Genomic DNA, 15834 nt, shown 5'->3' with positions numbered 1-15834 from the left:
TATTTGGTGCCATAGACAGTTTGAAACGTGCTCAGGGTCTGGAGAGATGAGCTGTGGGGCAAGGAGCCTGAGCTGGGAAGGGATATAAGGGAAGGTAAATGGAGAACGGCAGTGATGTGCCTCCATGGTGGGAGGCAGCACAGGCTGGGAGGCTAGGAGGGCAGTATTGTGATGCGCTGGTGTCATTCCTAGCAGAGAGCAGTAAAGATAAATGTCTAGAAAAATGTTACTTGATCTTTACCATGATAACAAGCGTTGACACCTGTTTCTTCAAAGATTCAACTGAGTTGCTTGCCTACTGGATCATGGTCTCTTCTTTATGCATTTCTTCTTTGTATTACTTTTCTTCCCATTTCCCCTCCTTCTTCTGCTTATTGCCACCTGCTTCAGTTCACACTTAAAACACACAAACATACACACTTCAAGCTTATGTCTCTGAAAGTTTACTACCTGTCAGATAAGATATTAGACGTTCAGTGGCGATAAATGATTGGACTGTTAATATTTTACAACAATGCGCACAGTACTTTTAGCTCCTTATATTGGTGTTTTCAGTCTATTTTTATTCACTTACTTTTTCACTGAATCCTGTGAGAGAAGTAAAAATTATTGTCTTTGTAGTTATACTGATGCAACTGAGACTTTGACCCATTTGCTCTGGGTCTCAGGGGCTGTCTTCCAAACAGTGAGGATCCTGTTGTTGATGCAAGTTTGTTGACGATAGCTGGAGTAATATATTCAATTCTGTGGGAGAGGCAAGCAGCAACTGAGGTTTCTAAGGGATGGCTTTTATCTGGTCCCCTTGCATTACTTTGCTTGAATGCGTGTGACCGAGGACAGAATGGGTTTGAAACTAGAATAATGGACACTCCCCAGACAGTTAGATTACAACAGATCTATGGCTTGCAAGAGTAGAATGCAGTAATCAATGGGATACCTCATAAGCCAAACCATCTGGGGCGCTTATATCAGTTTGAACAAAATTCGCCTTAGAAGGAATGCTGAATTTTCAGTTCTTACGTGATGATCAACCCACTCTATGAAAAACAAAGTGTGGTTTGTAAATGGAAGTGCCTCTGTCTCCTGGTTCATAGAAAGTTCCTGTGGCTGTTTCGAATTCCTTCAGCTTTTCTTTCTGCAGACTAACAGCTAATATCATTTTATACCTTTGCTTTCATTTGATTTCTTTCGTGGCTTTATTTCTTTATTGCCTTGACCGTGTGGCAATTCCAATTCGTGTTAGATAATATTGGAGGTATATTTTGGGGGCCAAAGGGAGTGGTTGACCTAAGACCGAGACTGCTACGAGGTGAGGATTTAATTGTTTCTGATAGGCAGGAAAGGACCATTTTAATGAAAAGGTTCTTGAGCTGGGAGGGAATTAGTAAAAATCGTTTAAGGGAAACCTATCATTGCTCTTGCATCTGACACTTTAAACACAGCTGTTAAACCCATCTACCTCTCCGTGAGTGGAACGTGAAAACTATCAGCTGACACCACTTTGTATACTCAATGGTGCAAAATTGCTTACAGCTTGTCTGCTACCTACTAATTCTTGCTTTTATTTTCTAAGTCCAAAACATCCAGGAGACGTTTTCTTTTGCAAATTATTTCCCTTGTTTTATTTTGAATTATATTAATAGACAGGAAAGTGCGTACAATCTAAACAAGCTGTTGTTTAAGGAACTCTTTTAAAGAAAACACCCCTGTAACAACCATTCAGTCTAAGAAACAGAGCCTTGTCAGACTCCCAATTTCCTTATATATTGTCCTCCCAGAGACTCATCTTTGTTCTGCTATTTTGTTAAAATATATCATTGCTTTTTAAAGATATTTTTATCTTTTATAAAAAGCATCACTAAGCAATATAGTTTAGATTATCCTGCTCTTGAACTTAACATTGAGGGAATCATATCAATGTATTCTTTTATGTCTGACTCCTTTTACTCAATGTGATGTCTGTAAGCTTCATCCTGATGTTATGAGTAGCACTGAGGAGGGTGAGAAGGACAGTCTTCCATTACCTGCATCACTGCCCCCAACTTCAGGCAGCACGGCATGGAGAGAGATACCCTTCGCTTGGGGAAAGGAGAGAAAAATGAGCATTGCACTTTGCCTTGGATGCCAACACTGGGCCTGCCACAGTAAAACCCAACACTGGGCTCACCATAACCTCAGACTCCAGGCTGGTCCCTCTGGACTGAACCTGTAGGACTACCCTAGTCCAAGGCTGGATCCTGCAGCCCCAGGCTCCAGTCGGGCCTGACAGACTCAGTCTTCAGGCCTGCCTCAGCCCCAGGATCCAGACTGGGCCCCAGTGGCTTTGGATCTACCCTAGGGCCAGGTCAGCCCCCACAGATTCAGACTCTAGGCCCACCCTAGGGCCAGGGTAGCCCCAGCAGCCCTAGGCTCCAGACCACCCCCAGCACTGGGATGGCCCCTACAGCCCCAGACTTCATGCCCACCCCAGCCCTAGAATACCCCCCATGGCCCTAGTCACCCTGCTGGCACCTGCAGACCCAGGCACCAGGGCCTGCTCACCTACTGACCCAAGAAACAGGCCAGCCTGCTGGAGGACATTAGCAGCAAGCCTGCTCATGAACCATACCAGGTGATATACCCAGAATCTCTGGGTGGGCTGACTGGTGAAGGGCTCCCCCAAGACAAAGCCAGTCTGCAGACTGGAACAAGCCACCTCTACTTTTTCAAATGTTCAGACATCTATGTAAGACAACAAGAAACACAAAAAACCAATGAGACATAACTCCCACCCAAAGAACACAATAATCTCTAGTAGCTGACCCCAAAGACATGGAGATATACAAACTTCCTGATAAATAATTCAAAATAAATATTTATATTAAATTTATTTATTTATATTAAATTTATTTTCCTTCAACTTTTAAGTTCTGGGTACATGTGCAGGATGTACAAGTATGTTACATAGGTAAACACGAACCATGGTGGTTTGCTGCACAAATCAACCCATTGCCTTGGTATTAAGCCCCACATCCATTAGCTACTCTTCCTGATGCTCCATATATATGAGTTGTGCACATTTTTGGGTTACATTGCCCTTTGGATATCTGCATACAATGTATAATAATCAAATCAGAGTAACTGAGATATCCATCACCTTAAACATTTATCTTTTCTTTCAAACATTTAACTGTTCTTTGTCTTGCAATTCTTCAGGCATTTTGAAATATACAATATTATTGTTAACTTTAATTCTCCAACCATACTATCAAATACTAAACTTACTTTTTCTATCTAACTGTATTTTTATACCCCTTAACCAACTTCTCTTCATCTCCTCCTTCTCACTTCCCTTCCCAACCTTTGGTTACCACAATTCTACTGTATGCTTCCATAGAATCTACTTTATTAGTGTGTGTGTGTATGTGTGTGTGTGTATATAGTGTGTGTGTATATATATAGTGTGTGTGTGTATATATACACACACACACTGTATATGAATGAGTGAGAACATGCAATATTTGTCTTTCTGTGCCAGGCTTATTTTACTTTACTTAATGACCACCAGTTCTATCTCCATTGAGCCAAATGACATGATTTTATCCTTTTTATGGCCAAATAGTATTCCATTGTGTATATATACCATATATTCTTTATCCATTCATTTGTTGATGGGTCCTTAGGTTTATTCCGTATCTTGACCATCGTGAATAGTGCTGCAATAAACATGGAAGTGCAGATATCTCTTTGAAATACTGTAATCTTGTGGGTATGATTCAATTATTCTACTGTTTCTTCTTGATTTTACTCATGGTGATTTCTTTCCTTGTGTGCTGGGTTATTTGTGTGGGGTTTGTTGTCTCAGGGTTTTATTGTGGTAATATTTTGAGGGTCAATAGACAATTTTCTCTATAGAGAGAATGTGCATTTGCTACTGCCAAGTTTCTGTATGTGTGGTCTTGGGTGACCATAAACAAGTTTGTAATCTGTGGATCCCTGTATCTCCCAGGCAATGCTGTAGCTAATGGCTATAATTTGGTAGGAACACTTTTTCTTTTCCTTTAGTACCTACTCCAGACAGGGCCCAACAACTTCCTCTGTATTCTCCTGCAAAGACGTGAGAGAGGAGTTTATTCATAGCACCATAACCATGAGTTCATTGTCCTTTTTTTTTTCTCCCCTTGCTTAATATAAGGAGAGCCTCCTATTAGTTGCTCCACTTGGGATACAGCCTGGGTGTTGACCTCTGTATCTTGTGCTGTACAAGGGAGGTTGCAAAATCAAAGCAGGAATTTCTCAGGGTAGGCAAGTAACTGCAGGGCAAAGTAGATTAAGTTTCTTGTACTTGGCTTTCTGGATTTCAGCTTTCCTTAGATTTTATTTTGGCTATCTGTGAGTTCTTAAATTCTTAGAAGGAGATGTTTTAAATATTTTATCTAGCATTCTTAGTTGCTTCTATCTGAAGGTTTGGTTCTAATAAACCATTGTTAGAAATGCAAGTTATTGCCTTCTTTTTAATAAGTAAAATGTAAATAAAATTATTATTCAAATGCATAATCTTTTCTTCCTTTATGCTCATTGTAACAAAATAAAAAAAAACTAGAGGCCGGGCGCGGTGGCTCAAGCCTGTAATCCCAGCACTTTGGGAGGCTGAGGCGGGCAGATCAAGAGGTCAGGAGGTCGAGACCATCCTGGCTAACACGGTGAAACCCCGTCTCTACTAAAAATACAAAAAATTAGCCGGGGGTGTTGACAGGTGCCTGTAGTCCCACCTACTCGGGAGGCTGAGGCAGGAGAATGGCGTGAACCCGGGAGGCGGAGCTTGCAGTGAGCCGAGATCGCGCCACTGCACTCCAGCCTGGGGCACAGAGAAAGACTCCGTCTCAAAAAAAAAAACAAAAAAACTAGAAAACACATTGTAAAAGAAGGAAAATTTGCCCTTGATACCAATCAGAATGTAGGGCTATAATATCTTTTAGCACTTCTTAACCAGGATTGAAAAGCCAAAAAACAAAAACAAAAAAGCAAAACCAAACCTTAGGCCCTAATACCTGAAGGCATTGTGGTAAATAGTTATGATTTTATCTTGCATCAGCATCTATTTTGAAAACAAGTTTGACTTTCTCATATCAGAAGCAGGGTTCAGTCACCATTGACACAGCCTTTAGTTCCATGCTATACTCAAATGGCTCAAGCCAGTGGCCAAAGATAAGAACTTGGAGGTGTCTCTCTCCAGTCTGGCAGACTGAGCTCCGCACTTCCTTCTGCTTTCTTTAAGGGGGTCATTCAGGCATTTGCCCAGTTACTTGAAGTGACTGATACCCTGTTCTTTTATATACGCTGCTGAGAGCATGCACTCATGTGTGCACGCTCTCTCTCTCTCTCTCTCTCTCTGCCTGACTCCATTTCTGCCTGCATTACTGAGGATGGAGAGCTTCACTCTTGACTCATAGGATTTGCACCTTCCATCTAAAGAACTAGAGGTTATCCCTGGAGATGGGTCAGATAAGAGCCACAAGGACATCTGCCAGTGTAAACAAGTTTCCTATGTGAGGGACTCCCTGACTGCAAGTCAGTCAAGTAAGCATTAGGAAGTCTGCCAAGTAAAAGAAGTATCCCGTGAAAGGTACACTGTTAACACCCATGTCCAGGTACCCTTCATGTCCCATTAGGGCAGGGTTGCTAGCTGCTCTGGTACTAGAACCCAAATTTAGCTGGGGGCTCTCAAAACAGGTATCCTTTGAATGGAATGAATAAACTTCTCTCTAAGACTTCCAGAGTTGTACTAACAGAACCCATTATGAAGAGTCAGTGTCTGAGGGTATTATTTGAGAAAATGGCAACTCAAATCTTTTTGTGTAGGATCTTCAACCCTGGCTAATATGGGCTGAATATCCTTCAACAAAAAGATGGATGGGCCTTTATTCATGGGATGAGAAAATACTTACCAAATCTTTAATTTTGATGGTTGTATCATGATTTATTTAACCTTCCCTGTTTTTTGTACATTTATGTCAAATCCAATATTGCAACTTTCTGTATCCTTATCTTAGTTTTAATACTTCCTTCTGATCCTCTTACTTTGGCAATCCATCAGATTTTCTTTTTTAGATATTTGGCCTCGATGTCGTCTTTGATTCTGCAGTTTGAACATAGTATTTAATCTTGAGTCTCATCTTACCTTCAACAACCTTTGTTCCTTATTACAACTTTGATAGACGAGGCCCCGATCCCTTAGCCTGAAGAAGACACTTATAGACTGTTATGGAAATATTGTGTTAGGGAATGTTACGTGTTGAATTGCAACCCTCCAGATTTACATGTTGAGGTCTTAACTCCCAGAAGCTCAGAATGTGACCTTATTTGGAAATTAGGTTGTTGTAGATGTAAGTAGTTAATATGAAGTCACAATGGAGCAGGTGAGGCCCTAATCCAATATGACTGGTGTCCTTATTAAAAAAAATAAAGGAATTTATGCACAGAGAGGCACACACAGGGAGAATGATGTGTGTACATAAAGCCAGAGGTTGGGGTGATGTGTCTACAAGCCAAGTAACACTAAATATCCCAGCGAGCAAACCTTTAGAAGCTAGAGAGGCTGAAGCAGATTCTCCCTCACAGTCCTCCAAGGAACCAACCCTGCTGACAGCTGGATCTTAGTCTTCTTGTCTACAGAACTGTGTGACAATAAATCACTGTTGTTTAAGCCATCTAGTTTTGGTATTTTACCACAGCAGCTCTAGCAAACTGGTACAGGGAGATTGTGTGGGTTAAATTAAAATCATGTATGATTACAAACAGGAAGAACCCTTTCAATTTAGACCAATATGTTATTGGGAGGTAGATTTAGAAGAGCAGCGCTTCTCAGTATCATTGACCTTATAATTGCTCTCAAATGTGCCTTTTCTTGTTTTGATCCTCCGTCATTGGTCAGTCTGCCTCATATCTCTTTTATGCCCATTCCCACCCCACCAGGAGCCACTGTGTGGTTCTCCAGCAAAGGTTTATTCCTGTATGTGCTCCCCTTGTCATCCGCAATTAGAAGACTAGATGTTGCCAAGGGTTTCTTGTGTATTCAGGGATACAGTCGTGTTGAGGTATGAGGTGGGACTTGACTCTGGACCAGATTAAAGACTGGCTGAAACAGGGAAGAGGCATCCAAAGTACCTCTCCATAAGACATGCCCACCAGCACCATGACAGTTTACCATTGCCATGGCAACACCTGGAAGTTACTGCCTGTTTCCATGACAACACCTGGAAGTTACTGCCCCTTTCCATGGCAATGCCCTGAAAGTTACCATTCCTTTTCCAAAAATTTCTGAATAATCTACCCCTTAATTGGCATGTAATTAAAAGTGAGTTTAACCATGACTGCAGAACTGTGCTTGAGCTGCTGCTCTTGACACAGCCTGTAGGGTAGCCCTGCTCTGCGGGAGCAGTCACGAAGCTGTAACACTGCCATCTCAATAAAGTTGTTTTCTTCTACCACTGGCTCACCTTTGAATTCTTTCCTGGGCAAAGCCAAAAACCTTCCTGGACTAAGCCCCAATTTTTGGGCTTGCTTGTCATGCATCAGTGTGTTTCATGTGTATCCAGGGATTCCAATTCTGGGATATCAAAGGTTACATGGACTGGGAGAGGCAAAGTCAAAACTACTTTGTCCTGCATATCCTACCTCCCCACTGCTCTCCCATGCACCAAGTGAAACAGTGATTTCTATCATGTGTTTTCCAGTGCCAAAACATTTTCTATACTAACTAGCTCAGCTAGAAAACTTTGAGATGGTTACCTGGGAGAAGTGTCATACTTATTCATTGACTGGGAATGATGCCAATGGGCTAAATGAGACATATATATAGATATATATATATATCTATATATATGTATTTTTCCTGCAAGAAGGAAGCCGAAGATGGAAGCTACCAGTTTAAGTCAAGACAAGGCTGAAAATCAGTCTCATTTGTCACCATCTGAAGTTATACAGGGGTATCAGTGCTGTGAATGAACCCACGTATCCTCATGGGCTATTTCCTGGCTGTCTCATTTTAAAGAGAATTTATACTTCAGAGTCTTGCTATGTATTACATCTGAGACAGATGAAAGGAAACAATTTATAATTGCTTAACATGTGTGCACAGGTTAACATATCCCACCTCCGAATTATCTTCCTCCTTATGAATCACAGTTCTCTGGAGATTTGTGGGAGTCACTGAGTTTCAATCACAGTATTAAACTTAGTGACCTTCAAGGAAAAGGGAGAGCAAATTGCAGCTTCCTCAGCTTGTACATGCCAGGAGTTGGCCATTCATCCTGCTACCAGGCAAATGAACATAGTGACTTCCTGACAGAAACAGGAGAGAATGAAAAAAATTCTGGAGAGTGAAAATAAGTTTGGACACTCTTGTGATCTACAGTTAAGTCATCCGACTAGCTAAAGTAACTTTGAAAAAAAAAAAAAACTAGTGGACCTCAATACTTTTGAAGCTTTAGAAATACACGCATTTAAATAAATAAAATTAGAGGTTAATTTCTTCAAAACCATTTTTGTAAAGCCTCCTAGAGGATAAGCCTTGATTCTTCATTAAAAATAAAGTAATTCTCCTTTGCAAATGATTTTTTAAGCACATCTAAAATGTACTATACCTTCCATTGTTTAATAAATGAAACATCCAGAGCTGTCACAGTGAGATATCCCTTCTACAGGAGGTATTTAAACTCTTCTTCTCTTCTCTCTTATTCTTTTTCAATGTCTCGGAGCCATATTAATGATGGATATTTAATCCCTAGTCAAGCCTCTGTCTGAAACTGTCTGGAAACGAGGAGTGACTTTTAAAAGGCAGATAATAAACAGACTGGATAGATTCTATCTACAGAGAAGCACCTGACACCCCTAGTGTGACCAGCAAAGCTTGAGGTCTTTAAGGCTCTTAGCTTCCAAATGTCACAGCCCTGAATGGATATTTATAACCCATTTCTGAGACTGAGCACCTTCCAGTACTGGGCAGCGTATTGGTCCAGCAACTGGGCCACCTGCTGGCCATTGGACAGTTGCTTTGCCAGATGATGATCTGTTCTCCATTATGTGGCTTCCCCGCATCCTGTGCTGTTTGGCATATTCTGCAGATGACCAACTGGGATGTTCATGCTGCACTTCTTGTGTTCCAAATGAGTCATGGATATTTTAGAGTTTGGAAAGTAAAAGAAAAAAAAAAACAACAAATCCCAGCAGAAGAAATTACCTGTGAGATCTGTAGATCAAGTGGATCAATGCAGTTCTTATTTGTCTTTAGTGTCTCAAAAAAGACCAGAATTAAAGTGCTTTAGAGTTATAGGTGGTATTATTTCTTTGTCAATTTTAGGCTTTTAAATTTGTAATGTACACCAAAGGCCATGTTGGCTGCTCCCACCGCTGTCTTTGTTGTATAGCCAACATGCGCCTTCAGACAACGAAGACAACCTGAGTCAATAAAGGTTTTCAACTCGATTCTGACATTACTGTAACTAGCTTATCAATAAGGCTGGATGTCGAGTGTATCATTCTCTCTCTAAACATGGTTTATAGATAATTTATTAAACTTTTACTTATCCCTGTGTGTGGAGGCATACTAGTCCCTGAGAGAACTGCCTTTATCCAGCTGTCTTGCAGGCAGCAATAGACATCTCAGGTCGTGGATTTAGCTGCTCCTGAAAAATGCCTTAAATCTGAACTCCACCTGAAAAGAGACAACATTCATTTCCAGGTCCACTGATGCCACCAGCCGAAACTTTAAAGGGAGACAGAATGTTCTCTTTTAGCTCTTTCTCATTCTCCCCGTCCCCCTCCAGGTCTGGGACTCTTTAATTAATGGATCCCAAAATTAGAATATGAAGGTAATTCCTTTGCAACACCTCCCATTTCACAGTGGTGTGCTTTTGCTCTTTGGACAGGGTTGATACCATGTATGAGAGACAAATCTTTTATCAGGAGCTCCAACCTGATGTACACACTTGCTCTCTGGCATACTTACACGTGTGCCCATCTGTTTGGGTGGTAGGAGGCCTGTGGGGGATGGGGCAGGGCAATGTCAAGGATGCCCATTTGCCAATGTGGAAGAGCTGGTTCGGGGGCACAGCCTGCAGAGCACAGCATGTGCCAGTTCTTCTGCCAAGAGAACCTTCTGTTTGGCAACAGTGCCTGAACAGGCAGCATGCTACTCTACAATGGGCAACATCTGCAGATGGGAAGCTGGTGGGTGATGTACCCTCCGTGATGGATTCTGCTGCATGCCATCACCCAGCTCCCTTTAGAACAAACTAACAGTGAATAATACCTCACAAAAGCAAGCCAGTTTTACCGTCACTTTTTGATTGTGGAAATAGTTATTGAATGCTTGCTATAAATTGAAAGTCATGTGTTCTGTGCTTTGGGATGATGTAGATGGATTTGACGTGGACCCTAGCTTTAAGAGGCTTGTGGAAGTAACAGAAATAAGCACACACATAGGGAGTTGGTAGACAAGGAATGTCATAGGCCTAGAGACACAGACACCAAAGCCACAGAGATGTGCTATTAAAGCCCAGGGGATGGAAGAAGATGTTCAGCTGGGGCCCCCAGGGGATAGGTGTTTGGGCTGCACTTTGAAGGTGGGAAAGGTTTGCACCTGTGGTTAGGGTGGAATAGACCATGCATGGTTGAGGGACTTTCATGTCAGATAGGAGTGAGAGACAGTGGAGTGCTTGAGTGGGACTTAGCATGAATTGCGAGATAAATGAAAGAGGAGATGGAAAAGATATGCTGAGGATAGATCATGGGGAGCTGTGATATCTGTGTGAGTGTTTGGTCTAGGAGAGCTAGTCAAGACAGGGATGGAGCTGTGCTGCCCGCACATGCATGAAAGGCATAGAGGAAGATGGGAGCTTGCCTGGGAGACCACAGCATCAGCACTAGCCCTTGGTCCTGAGAGCCAAGTTTGGGTCTTCATAGTTTGTCAATTAACCAGTGTTTACTGAACTCCTTGTTACAGGCTCTTTACGTGGACCAGGTAGTATTTAGCCTCTCCACCTAGGAGCGGAGATACATCAAATGAAACTTTGTAACTCAACATGATGGGATAAGGGCAAAGCTACAGGAATTCCTATGGAAGTCTGGGAACCCAGAGGAGGCGGGAAGACAGAAGTGTCCAGATGCCTGAAATGTCACCTGCAGATCAGAGGACAGCATGACCTTCAGAGCTGGGTGGTCTAGTTGTATCGCAGCCACGCAGCATTGGGCAGATTACATCACTTCTCTTGCTTTAGGGTATTCATTTGTAAAATTGACTTAATAATAGCACCTACTTCATAGGGTTGTTAATTAAGTGAGGTAGTGTATTTCCAATGCATGGAAACATGCTTGGCCTCCAGCATTTGAACTGTGTGTGTGAACATGTGTTGTTGTGGCAGTGCTGTATAACAGATGATACAGAATGGTGGTTAAATATTCGTGTCTCAACGTGGGTCTGTGGACCAGGGGTGGCCCCGCTGGGTTAGACTTGCTTGACTCTAAGCTGGGGTCAGGTTTAATTCTGATCCATGTGTCTTTTCAGTTCGGATCCCAGCAACATCTCCATCTGGGACTTGTTTTCACAATGGAGAGAAGGAGGGTTGGGTCCCAGCCAAATGCTGTGCTTTCACCCCATGTGCACTCAGGGTTCCTCCCAGCTCCTCACATTCCTCTGGTCTCACCTTCCAAGACCAACATTGATTGGCAAGGAAACATATTCTTCTTATGGAAGTGTCAAGGGGATGAAACTTCATACGCTTAATTTGGAGTAAAATTGGTGTAATACATAACAACAAGCATTAAACTTGACATAAGGAGACCCGAGTTCCCATTGCATAATCTTGGTTAAGATGCTTACAATTTGGATGCCTCCGTTGTTTCATTTGCAAAAAGGAGAGAGCTAGATTAATTAACCTTCAAGTTCTCTTCCAATATCCTGTGATTCCGTGATGACAAAGGGTTACAAAGAAAGAAGGGTTGCTGAGATGGGCCTTTGGAGGAATAGAAGGCATCTAATTTGATGGAAGGCATTTATTGTAAACCTGTGGAATTTATTGTTGACACAAGCAGTGATAAGATTACGTCAGGTTCTTGATCAGTGAATACTAATGTGGGACTTAAGAAGTATTCATGAACTCTGTGTTGGATGGTGTAGTGCCATGGTTCTCAAACCTTAGTGTGCATCAGAATCACGTGGAGGGAGTGTTCAAACACAGATGGTTGGGATCCAGTCCCACTGCAGAGTTTCTGATTCAGTAAGTCTGGGGTAGAGCCCAGGAATTTGCATGTCTGACAAGTTTCTGGATGATGCTACTCCACTGGTCCTGGGACCATACTTTGAGAACCACTGGTGTTGGGGAAGTAGTTGGTGCCCTGCCCAGATGACCTCCACTACTGGTGCACCCAAGCCCCAGCTACTCTTAGTGTGGCTACGGCCCACAGCTGTCCTATCTCTGGAGAGTTGCCCTTGGCTAATGGAACCTTCTAGGAAGGGAAACAACTCAACCATCAGGCACACTGACCATCAAAGGCTTACAAATGACTGATCACCTTGTCTTAAGGTGGCACCAACTCCAGCTGGCTTGTCACTGATGCTCCAAAGCTTCCATGTGATATTGGCTCAAGCCAGCCCCTGGTGAGAGTATATTTTTGTTAGTATTTTGCTCCAGCTGCATTCTGTTGCCTTCACTCTCTTCTTCTAAGAGTACCCCCTCAATTGATCACATGAACTAGAAATCCTACCTCAGGTTCTGCATTTAGTGAAACTGACTTAAGACAGATGGTCTAGAGCTAGAGAACCCAGGGCCAAGGAAACCAATTTGTGTATTATTTCAGGGATCTAGAAGTTAGTTATTGAGGGTATAATTTTATAAAAATCAAAAGGGGGAAACCCAAATAACTTTTTTAAAAAAGAATCTAAAATAGACCCCTTTACCATGTTATATAAGATCAGGCATAGGACAGAAGAAGTACAAACATTTTCTGGTGGTCAAAACCTGAATATGATATGAATATGATAAGGCTGTTGGTAACAATGGACAATTTGAGAAGGTTGTTGAGAGGAAGATCAACTTGGATTTCAGCGTGTGAGGTTTTGTGAGTTTTAGGGTCATCCATGAAGTTTTCCTGTAAGTGTCTGCCTATGTGGGACTTGCTAGAGGGTGAGCTGTCAGAGCTGGGCTGTAGCTTTGGGAATCATTTTCACAGTTCATAGTGAGATCATGGGAGTTAATGAGGTAACTGAGACATTGAACAGCTAAGAGCAGATGGCCTGAGACTGCGACTTTGAGGCTGCCCATGGTTACACCTGAGAGAAAAGCAGACTTCAAAAGAAAGTGTAAGGAGAGAATTGAAATAAGTTGGAAGCATAAAAAGGGTTAGTGAGTTAGAAAAGTGTGGGCCTGGTTTTGTTTTCAGTTGGTCAACTTCGGGGCACATATTGAAATATTGTTATTTTGAACTTCTGAGCCTTCAAGAAATTTCAGGTTTTACAAGTACAGTTCATTTTTGTTTGTTTGTCTTAGTTTGTATGTGTGTGCAGTGTGTGTGTGTTTGGGGATTGGTTTAGACGTGCAGATATTTTCACCTAAATGCAGTTTCTCATAAGAGTAAAATACATTCAGAGAAGGTGAGTGTTGAATATTTTTAATAGGAGATGTGCATGCACTGATGGAAAGATATAGGAATGTTATTTCAAATGGTCTCTGTTCTGTCTGTTTTAACTTATTCCAAAAGAGAGGAGAAGTGTGTTCCAAGACAAATGCATAGAAATAGCGTGTCAGGGAGACACAGACAACATGACCTGGGGCTCACTGGACACACTGTCCAGTGTATAGAACATTATCCCAGACTATGAGGAGACCAGAATGGATAAGACATTGTCGTTGCCCTCCAAAAACTTTTCTCTTGTCTCAGAAAGACATAGTCCCTGTTGGTGGAAACAATATGCAGTAATTAGTCAGTGGTGCTTAAAGTTTCAGGACTTTGTAAACTTTTGCATACTGCTTGTTACTTCTTTGTTGAAGTATCCATTTTCTCATTCAAAGACCGTCTTTGTTTTCTAGCCCTTCATCGGAAATAGCTTTCTTGGCTTATATAAATCTCATCTAATTATATTTGTGTTACACACTTTTTTTTACTATTAAAAAATAGTTTATTGCCCCAATTTTCTATCTCCTTCCTTGTAGTAATTGGTCTCAGAGTGCAACATTACCCTCAAGCTAATGCTAATATATGAATAATCTGTTTTCATTTATTCCTTTACATTTTATTTGGCATTTGACATTGCCTCTCTTATTTTTGTTTGGTTGGTGTTATTTTTGTTTCTGTTTTGGACTGTTACCCTAGAATGTGCATCTTTATTTCCCAAGATATTCTTGACTACATTATCAATAATCGTTATGTCCACCAGTAAACCAAATTAAAAAGAATTACTCTAATAATCCATTGCATTTGGCAGACACTTTGCAAATATTTTCTCACTTCATCTCTTACTTGGTCCTTAATTTAGGCTCAATTTGCAAATAGACTCATTGTATTATGGCTTCAGCCTTTATTCTCCTTCCTTTATTCTTTGCTTTCCTGATATGATATCTAGCTTGTCTGTCATATTTCTGAAGTACTTGGGGCCCAATTTCATTTGAATTAATGCACCATACTTGGCGCCTTGCATCTTTTTCACACTTGACAACTAAGACACATTGAATGACTGCCTTATCCCTGAAGAGCACTAACATTTTTTTTTCTGCCTTGAATCTGGAGCTTGCCCAGAAACTACTTTCACTTGCAACAAATTTATCCAGCAAATATCATTAAATGTTTACTGCATGCAAGATATCTAGATTCTACAGGGGAGATAAAGCAGAACAGACTAGTTTTTAAATTTAATAACACACGTTAATCTGTCAGGCAAATATGCCAATAATACCCACGAAGATCTGCTTCCAGCTTGCTGACAGCCACCTTCTCACTGTGTGCTCACATGGCCTTTCCTTGGTGCATGTAGGGTGGAGGGAGAGAGAGAAAGATCTCTTTCTTCCTCTTCTTATAAGGGCACTAAACCCATCATGAGGGCTCCACTCCCATGACATCACCTAAACCTAATTACCACTCAAAGATTCCACCTCCAAATACCATCACATTGGGCATTACGGCTTCAATGTAGGAATTTTGGAGGGACACAAATATTCAGTCCACAGCAGGATGTAATAGGAAATAGGTTTGGAAACATTAGTTTGGTCCAGGTCACAGAGGGCCTTTTATGTCCAATAAGGAGTGTAAAAAATGTTTGATGACAATGGACACTACTGAAGACATGATCATGTAAATATCATGGTCAGACCTCAGCTTTGGGAAAATTCACCTGGCAAGGGCCATCTTCATTCTCAGACTCTCTTTCATCCTGGCTCTGATTTATAGAACCAGATGATTTAGAAAGGTCTTTGATTAGCTTATTTTTTTGTAGAAAAGTTCATCTATTACAAAAGGCCTAAGAAAATGCTGAAAGCTTCCAAGCAGAATATAAAGTTCATAGCTAATTAGGATACAATGGAGCCAAATTGAGACAAAGCATCTGATTTTATGGAGCTTATAGTCTAGAAGGGGAGATGTACTGAAACCAAATAATCACGTAAATAAGTGGATGCACTACATGAAATTACAAACAAGATGTATTTGAGGCTATATAATGAGGTTTATCCTGTTTAAATATGTCAGGGAAGACTTACAGAGGAAATTATGCTTAAATTGAAACTTTAAAAATGAATAGGCCTAACCTAGGTAAGAATTAAAGCATAGTAGAAGGCCCTGTGGTAAGAAAGAATATGGCAAATA

The 15834-nt window shown here is 41.3% G+C and overlaps 1 long non-coding RNA gene across 1 annotated transcript; it reads right to left on the bottom strand.

Annotated features, from left to right (window-relative positions):
• Window positions 1-2852: 2852 nt before the first annotated feature.
• On the bottom strand, window positions 2853-6332 carry LOC115835372. Its single transcript, XR_004030338.1, has 2 exons — window positions 6161-6332; window positions 2853-3086 (listed from the first exon to the last, which is right to left on the bottom strand). It is a non-coding gene; the product is annotated as an uncharacterized LOC115835372 (long non-coding RNA).
• Between the last annotated feature and the right edge of the window lie 9502 nt (window positions 6333-15834).

Source organism: Nomascus leucogenys, chromosome 6 (assembly GCF_006542625.1).
Source record: "Nomascus leucogenys isolate Asia chromosome 6, Asia_NLE_v1, whole genome shotgun sequence".
Classification (NCBI taxonomy): domain Eukaryota; kingdom Metazoa; phylum Chordata; class Mammalia; order Primates; family Hylobatidae; genus Nomascus; species Nomascus leucogenys.
The sequence above is the reverse complement of the archived record's forward strand: the minus strand, read 5'-3'. Positions and strand labels throughout refer to the sequence as shown.